Below are 8,928 nucleotides of genomic sequence, written 5' to 3'. Positions count from 1 at the left end.
ATGGTCAAAGGATGTGAACAGGCAGTTTTCAAAGAAATCCAAGCTATGTAAAACCATATAAAGATGCTCCAAATTGCTAATGACTAGAGAAATACAAATTAAATTACAGCCAATCTGAAATGCTACCTCGCACCCATCTAATTGGCAAAGATGAAAAAAATGACTCATAATAACAGCTAACATTTACATAACGCTATGCAAAATGCTTTACATAAATCCTTTCATTTAATCCTCCGAACAACCCCGAACAGTAGGTGCTATTATTATCCCTACTTTATAGGTGAGGAAACTGAGGCTAGCAGAAGTTAAGTTACTTGTCCAAGGTCACACAGCCAAGTAAATGCTGGAGGAGCACGTACAGGCATATTAATGCACTCTTGGTGAAATTATAAATTGGTCCAGCCATTCTGTAAAACAAAAAAAAATTAGAATTATGACCCAAAAGTTGCTAAAATTGTACCTATCCCTTTGAGCCAGCTATGCCATTACTAGATCTATACCCCACAAAGAGATCAAAAAAAGAGGAGAATGGCCAGTATGTGCAAAAACATCATTGTGACTTTTTTCATAATAGCCTCAAACTGGAAACTAAAACGGCAGGGGCCGTCTTCTGGGGAATGGCTGAACAAATTGTGATGTATGAATGAAATGCAACATTATTGTGCCATAAGAACTAACGAATATTTCCAGAGGAAACGGGGAAAAACCTCTATGAACCGATGTGACGTAGAGTGAAGTGAACAGAACTAGGAGAACGATGTGTACGTGACAACATTATGGAGAAGAACTTTGACTGACGCTGTGATAAACCAGGAGTCTGGAGGTCTGAAGGTGAAATGTGCCACCCAGCTCCTGCCAGGGAAGCGATGGACTTAAAGTGAGACAAACACTTTTTGATTTGACTAATTTGTTTTGCTGAACTATGCATATTTGTTACAAGGGGCTTTGTTATTCTTTCATTGTTCATTTGGGAAAGCAATGGGATGGGGAGATAAATAGATATAATCATTAGTTAATATTTTCAAGTGTAGAGGCGATGAGAGCAGGATTCAGGGAAGTGTAGTTCGGAGATCCATCCTCCAATGACTGATCTCTATTCTCATCCACCTCACCCCAATCCTGCCCTCCAATCTCCCACTCAAAAGCTACCCAGTCCTTCCACTGTGCTGTCTGGAATGCCTACTCCATAGGAAACAACCTGGATTTCATCTTACATGTTTTCCACTCTTGCTGCCTCCATCTTTTGGAAGTCACTGAGATCTGTCTCTCTCTGATGATACAGTCTCCCTGGCATTCCTTTCTAGCACTAATCTGCATTTTCATTCATTCCTCCCAACTCACTGGTCAAGGTCAGGGCGTTGGTGTGTTCCTTGCTTCCCCATTGCCACTTCCAAGCTCCCCCCTCCCTCCATCCCTTTGTAATCAAACATGCCCGCGTCTCCTCCACCCTCAAAAAGCCTTGAATGATCCACCCCTCCCTGCTAGCTATGGTCCTATATCTCTGCTGCCCTGTATGGCTAAACTCTTTGAAACGTCTGTTTAAATAGGTGCCTTCACTTTCTTTCCGGTCAATTTCTTCTTAACTCTTTGCTCTCAGGCTTCTGGCCTTATCATTCAAATTAACCTGCCCTCTCTGAAGTTAGGATCTAATTGACAAATTTAATGACCTTTTCTCAATCTTCATCTTTCTTGACTTCACTGCTCTCTCCTCCTACTTACCTGACTGCTCCGTCTCTTTCTCCTTTGTTGGAGATTCACCCAGGTCATGCCTGCTGGGGGTCCCCCCAAGGCTCTGCCTTGGGCCCTCTTCTCTTTTCAATCCATAGTCTCCCATGGCTTCAATGATCATCTCTGGGCAGATGAGTCTCAGATCTGCTTCTCCAGCCTTAACCTCTGATGACCTCCACATCTGTATCTCTAGCTGCCTGTCTCAAAATGGATGTCCTGTAGGCATTTTAAACTCAACATGTCCAAAACTGAGTGTATTCTCTTCCCTCCAAAATCTCCCCTTCTTCCTAATTTCCCTATTATTTTGAAGTATGACCATCCTTCCAGTCTCCCAGGCTCCCAACTTGCGTGTCATCCTTAACTCTTTACTATTTCTCATCCCTTCCACCCAATCATTGATAAAGCCCTGCCATTTTGTCCTCAGCATCTCCTGAATACACCCCCAGACTACTGGAATAGGCAGCTGGCTGGTCTCCCTGCCCCAAGTCTCTCCCACCTCCAATCTACTCCTCTGCTCTCTTATCAAATTCTTCCTGTGCTAAAACGAGTGCCTGACCACACCACCTTCATTGGATCCCTGTTACATCCAGGATAGAATTTAAAAAATCCTTTGTTTGGCTTTCAAAACTGAACTCTGCCAACCTTTCCAGCCTTCTTACTCCAATCCTGTACTCTGCAATCTGAATAATAAAGGCCTCCTTGGTCGTTGGTGTTCAGTCACTTTTCAGTCTGTGACTCCATTGGGGGTTTTCTTGACAAAGATACTGGAGTCATTTGCTATTTTCTTCTCCAGCTTATTTTACAGATGAGGAAACTGAGGCACACAGGGCGAAGTGACTTGCCCAGGATCATGCAGCCACCTCCTTGCTGTTCCTATTTCCCAATTCTGAGCATTTTCTCTGACTTTCCCGCAGGCCTGGAACAGCCCCCCTCCTCATTTCCACCTCCTAGCTTCTCTGGTGTCCTTCCGGTCTCAACCAAAGTGCTACCTTCTACGATAATACATTGCTGATCATCCTTCATTTTCCTGCCTCCCTTCTGAGACCACCCTCAGTGTATTCCATCTCTATCGCACAGCTGAATGGATGAAGGGAAGATGAGTGGACTGAGGATGGGAAAGTAGCTGGGTTCCTGAATACCCTGCCAAGTAATTTGTAAGGCTAGAGACTGCTGTTCTTATTGCATTGGAGAGGAAACTCCTTCCACCAGTGAAGGTCAGCACCTCCTCGGCAAGGTCTATCTTAAAAAGTTGCCTAGAGCACAGAGGGGCTAAATTCTGACCTAGGGCCATGCAGACTGTAGGTGTCCAAAGCAGGACTTGATGAGACCTCGGTGATGGTCTCACTGTCCATTCAATTTCACCGCCTCTCTAGGGGGTATGGGTTATAGCAGATGATACAAAAATATTTTCTCTTTGTCTTCTTGGAATCTTCTTCAGTGGTGGTTTTATGGTGCCTGGCAAAGAGTGCTTAGTAAAGGCACTGTTCAAGCTGATCCAGGGAATTAATAGATGTAAAGCACTTTGCAAACCTTAACTATGTAAATGGCAGTTATCATTATTACTAATGGTTTACTTATTTGGTTATTATAATTACCTCACTTTTCCTGAATATATTTAGTTACTCAGGAGTATGGAAGGAAAGAACCCTATTCAGGCCATTCTTTCTATTTAACCCTCTTCTGGCTCAGTTTCCTTATCTGTAAAAAGGGGATAATAATAGCCTCTGCCTTCCAGGGTTATTTCAAGGGTCAAATGAGATGATATTTGTAAAGCACTTAGCAGTGTCTAGCACATAGTAGGCTCTTAATAAATCTTGTTCCCTTCCTCTTCTTGGGTTTAATATTTATTTTTCATCCCACCCTACCTACAGTATTCTAAACTGATGACCTCAATCAGCCAAACAACCATCATTTCTTAAGCACCAGGCACTAAGCTAGATGCTGGGAATATAAAGACAAAAGGGAGACAGTCCCTTTAAGGCTACTAATCTCTATAGGTTCCAATCTTACCTTCGCACAATGACCACACTTGGGGAGCCCTGTTGGAGTCAGAGGATTTGAGTTAAAATCTTAGCTCTGCCACTTAGCCTGGGCCAATCACTTAAGATCAGTTTCCCTGTCTGTAAAGTGAAGGGGTTGGACTAGAAGAGCTTTTCTTAACCTTTTAAGGGGTCATGGATCCTTTTGGCAATCTAAGGAGACCTATGGCCCCCTTCTCCTTTTAAAAACATAACGAAATGGAGGGGAATGCTACATTTTATTTAGGGATTAGGAAAAAGAAAGATGTAATTTTTTTCCCCATCCAAGCTCAAGGACCCCCTGAGATCTATGGGGTCTGTGGATGCCAGGATAAGAATCCGTGGACTTGATGGTCTCTGGGGGTCCTTCAGCTCTACAACTATGTTCCTTTGCCAGGTTGATTTTTGGTGGAGGGATCTTCAGGTGGGTTACCTCCGTGCCAAGAGGAGGCATCAGACAGTATGACTTCTGGGGAGGGTGATTAGGAAAATCCATTTAATTCTGAAGATGGCATTTTTCTGATTTTATCCAGGCTTGGAATATCACAGGGTCCTGTCCTTCTAGGAGCTCCAATGCCACTCAAAAGAAATCAACCTAGTAACCCAGACCAGAGATACGAAGTGTATTTTACCTCAGTGACATCTAACATGAGCAAAGGATGACAAATGGATGTAACACTTTAGGGTTGTCTTATTATTCATGAAACATTAAAAGACAAAGAGCAAGGACAGTGTGGGACACTGGAGAGGAGTCAGAAGATCTGAGTCCAAACCTTGCTTCTATCACATACTAGCTTTGTAATCATGAGCAAATCTCCCCCTGGCCCAGTTTCCTCATCTGGAAAACAAGGAGGCTGGATATGATGACCCTAACCTGCCTTTAAATCTATGATCCAGGAAGTTCATTGGAAGATTGGTGAAAATTATCTAGCAAGCATTATACAAGATGAAAAGGCACATCTAGGTCACCCGATGTACCTGTAAAGGGTGTACTTATATCCGTGAAGTCACATGTATATCAAAAGCCCATGTCTAGTTGAGTCTTTCTACCACTTAACTTTTCATGGCCCCTTGATTGCCTGGGCAGAAGTTCTTAACCTCACCTCCAATACTTGTTTCTTTATTTTAAAATATTTTGATAAGTATTTCAATATAATTCACTTCCTTGTAACCCTATGTCCTTTATTTTATACATTTAAAAGTATGCATGTATATTCCAAGGAAGTCAAAACCAGAAAGTAATGCTTAATACATACCAAAATATTCATAGGGGTACTTTGTCGTAGCAAAGAATAGGAAATGATGTGGATTCTCCTGAGTTACGAAATGACTGAACAAATTCATAAAGGAAATAACCCAATATTATTGAGGAGTAAGAAATGATGAATATGTAGGAAGGAATGCAGTATGAAATAAGCAGAATGAAATGAAGAATACACATGATGACTATATTAATGAAGTTGGGAAAGTGGCTAAAAGGAAACTGACCATGTCATATACCGGGGTTTCCAGTGATGGATGGTTGGGGAGATTATAGAATGACCCTTCTGTCAGAGATGTGGAGGACCACAGGGCTAAATGTGGTGTACGATGTCATTCAGGGTCTCTTTTATTTCTTGATTTTCTTTTCTTTTTTTTGGCGGGGGAGGATGGATTACAAGGGAAGGTTTGATCTGTAGGAATTAGGGAGTGAAAAGGCCTGTGATATAAAAACAAAAGTTATTAATAAAATGTGTTTTTAAAAAATAAGTAAATGACCATGAGAGGAAGTTTTTAGTTTTCTTCCCTCTTTCTCCCTTCTTTCCTTCTTCCTTCCTTCCTTCCTTCCTCCCTTCCTTCCTTCCTTCCTTCCTTCCTTCCTTCCTTTCTTTCCTTCCTTCCTTCTTTCCTCCCTCTCTCCCTCTCTTCTTTCTTTCTTTTCTTTTTCCTTCTCTCTCTTCCTCTCCCTCTCCTCCCATTCCTCTCTCTCCTTCCATCCCTCTCTCTCTCTCCCTCTTCCTTTCCCTTTTTCCTTTATACCTGAACCACACCATAAAAGAGAAACCTACAAACAAAATAATCTATACACAGGTTTGGCAACAAAAATGCAGCCTTTTCTGTGATTCCAAGAAGCTGAATTAAAGAGAGGCCCGGATTCCTCTTTTTTTTTAAATTTAACTTCTTTTCCAGTTGTTTTTCTGTTCAACCAGAACATGAAATTTTTTGGAAGCGTGTAACCGTTTTATTTAATTTTAAACCAACAATTTTAGGAAACTTTTCCCCTAAGGAAGGCATATCAGGAAGCACATCCTTTTTAGGGATTTTCCATAGGGGATGAAAGAGGAGGCTGGGGATGTAGCTCAGTGGTAGAGCGCATGCTTTGCATGTATGAGGCCCCGGGTTCAATCCCCGGCATCTCCAAGTGTCCTTTTTCCTCCTTCAGACAGATTGGTTTCAGTTACGCTTTTTCCCACGTGTAGTATTCCACGTTAGACAGGTAGTATTACATCTCCTCAAAACTTATAGAACTTTCTGTTGCAAAACTTTGGGGCGCCTGTTGTTTTACTAATGCCCTCTCCATCCATTCCAGTTATCGCGAAAACGACACCTCTACTTTTCAACAATCGCTGTCTATTATGTAATAATACAACCTCTGGGCATTTTCCAATACCAGACTTTCATTGTAGGGAAGGCGTTCTCCATCTTTTCTGTGCCTTGCCCTATGTGGGCAATGGGGTGGAGCCCTTAGACCCTCTGCTCAGAATCATGTTGTTAAATGAATAAAATAAAAGACGCAGAAGTAGGAAGGAAATCGATTATACTGAAACGCAGTTTTCAAAATACTTTACGAGGTCGCAGACCTAGGCTAAGGACCCCTATTTGAGAGCATGACCCTAACTAAACAAGACTGAGCAATCCCTTCCTCCGCCCAATGCCCCGCCCCCTAAACACGTCTGGTCTGGTACCTGGAACAGTCTGTCTGCCTTATCGTTTGGGTACTTGTGAAATTGATCCCCTTAGGGTTGCTTAGACTTAAAACTCCTGGGATGTCAAGGATGGGGCTTGCTCATCTTGGGACCCTCCGCAGCTCTGACACACAGAGTGTGCACGAAGTCATTCAAAAGTTTGCTTTAAATGAATAAATTCCAAACCACGATCAGAGTGCTAGACTTGTAGCCAAAAAGTTAAAAAAAAATTGAAAAGTAGAAAATTCATGTTCACGAGTTCATTTGAAATAATTCCCTTCAGAACTCTTTAAAAATTGTTTTTATTGATATCTTTTGGATTTAAAGAACCCTTCTTTCAGAAGGTATCCCTTCCCTCCCCCATCCAGCTAGCCATCCTTAGTAACACACGGTAGCAACAACAAAAAAAAAAACAAAAAGGGGGTGGGGGGAGGAGGGAAACGATTCAACCATAGTTTGATCTACATTAATTGAGTCGGAGCCGTTCCACACCCTTCCTCGCCTCTGCGGATAGGCGAGGTTCCCGCATTTTGACATAATTTTCCCATCTGATCGTGACAAAATGCAGCCATTTCCTAATTTCACTTTGCATGCAGCACACCCCAGATACTGGTGGTTGACTCAGTTTGTAATCCAAATTGTGTAGATTATTTCAAGAACTAAGCAATCCTGTTCAATCCTTTTTAAATTATTCTTGTTTTAAAGACAACAGGGAATTACTCAAGCACAAGGCAAATGGATGGAACGGAGATGCTGGAATTGATCGAGTTAACTCGAGGAGCTTAGCTGAGGTTATTGAATGGTTTTTGATGTATGTATTTGTTGAGTATCTGCAATGTGTTTATCAACAAATGACCAGTAAGCATTATATGCCTGGCACTGATGAGGGTACAGTCTCTGGGAACCCCCTGGAACCCTCCTTGAATTTTCCAACTAGATCTGGCCTTCCCCTAAGGCCATAAGCCTTACATCATCATTAGGCCCAAATCTCTACCTAGCCTTGCCCTTTATTGTCCAGCTACTTCCCACCCTTGATCCCATTCTCCTGGTTCCTGGAGTCTGACCTCATCCTGGTCCCATCAAGCGCCTCCTTGGACTCCTCCTCAAGACCCCCCCAAACCCCTCCTCTGGTCACCCCAGACCACCCCTCAATCCCTCCCACAATCTTTGTATATGTAAAGTCTCATCTTGCCTCCATGAAGGCGCTCAGTAGATTGAACTGGCCCCCTTGTGAAAACAGGCTTCACAAAGGGTGGGATTTCTTGAGACAACCCATTATGGTGAATCCCTAATAAACTTTGTCTTTTTCCTTGGCTGAGAAGGCTTGAGTCGAATGGTTGCAGCATGTCTGTATTTTGGGGTCTCCAGCACCCCTAAAAACCTATGGTTCCCTACCACCATCATTTTTCTTAAACGTCTTCAGCACCGTTGCTAAGGGCTGGGGATACAAAGAAAGACAAAAACTATCCCTACCTTCAAGGAGCTGACAGTCTAATGGGGGAGACAACGTGCAAACAGCTATGTACAAGCAAGGTATAGACAGGATACAGTGGGAATAGTCATAACATTTGTATAATGCTTGAGACAGCTAGGCAGAGCAGTGGATAGAACACTGGGTCTGGAGACAAGGAAGACCTGATTTCAAGTCCTGCCTCAGACACTTAATTGCCAGTATCTTAGCCCTGTTTGCCTCAGTTTCCTCAACTGTAAAATGAACAGAAGGAAAAGGCAGGCCACTCCAGTACCTTTCCCAAGAGAACGAAGTGCCGGGTGCTGAGCTAAGGCTCTGCAAATATTAACTCATTTCCAGTTAATTAAGCACTAGAATGGAGAGGGACCAGGAAAGGCTTCTTGCAGAGAGTGGGATTTCATTTGGCTGGTTTTGTCTTTAGAAACAGTAAGAATATGTTCATTGAAAGGAAGGGCCCGTAATTGGAGGTCTTGGGTCATTGTTCAGACTTCAGGAATGTTCGATAGTAAAGGCAGTGAGACCTGGGGTTCCAGTGATTTTCCGCTGGCGCAATGAAATCTGCCTGCCATCATTATGAATCAAGATAAAGAGGATACTTGAAGCAGCTTTTATTCTGAGATTGCTCAGGGTGGGAAAAGCCCTTCCTTAGAAAAGGGGTGAGTGTGTAATTAATTCTTTAGCACTGGTTCCTCAATTAAGCCGGGACCAAGCCAGGCAGGGATAAACAACAAAGGAGCTCCTTTGGCTGGTGGATTAGCTGCAGGGC

The 8,928-nt window shown here is 42.8% G+C and overlaps 1 non-coding gene across 1 annotated transcript; it reads left to right on the top strand.

Annotated features, from left to right (window-relative positions):
• Window positions 1-6,074: 6,074 nt before the first annotated feature.
• On the top strand, window positions 6,075-6,146 carry TRNAA-UGC. The gene has a single exon. It is a non-coding gene; the product is annotated as a tRNA-Ala (tRNA).
• Window positions 6,147-8,928: the final 2,782 nt, after the last annotated feature.

Source organism: Trichosurus vulpecula, chromosome 1 (genome assembly GCF_011100635.1).
Source record: "Trichosurus vulpecula isolate mTriVul1 chromosome 1, mTriVul1.pri, whole genome shotgun sequence".
Taxonomy (NCBI): domain Eukaryota; kingdom Metazoa; phylum Chordata; class Mammalia; order Diprotodontia; family Phalangeridae; genus Trichosurus; species Trichosurus vulpecula.
The sequence above is the reverse complement of the archived record's forward strand: the minus strand, read 5'-3'. Positions and strand labels throughout refer to the sequence as shown.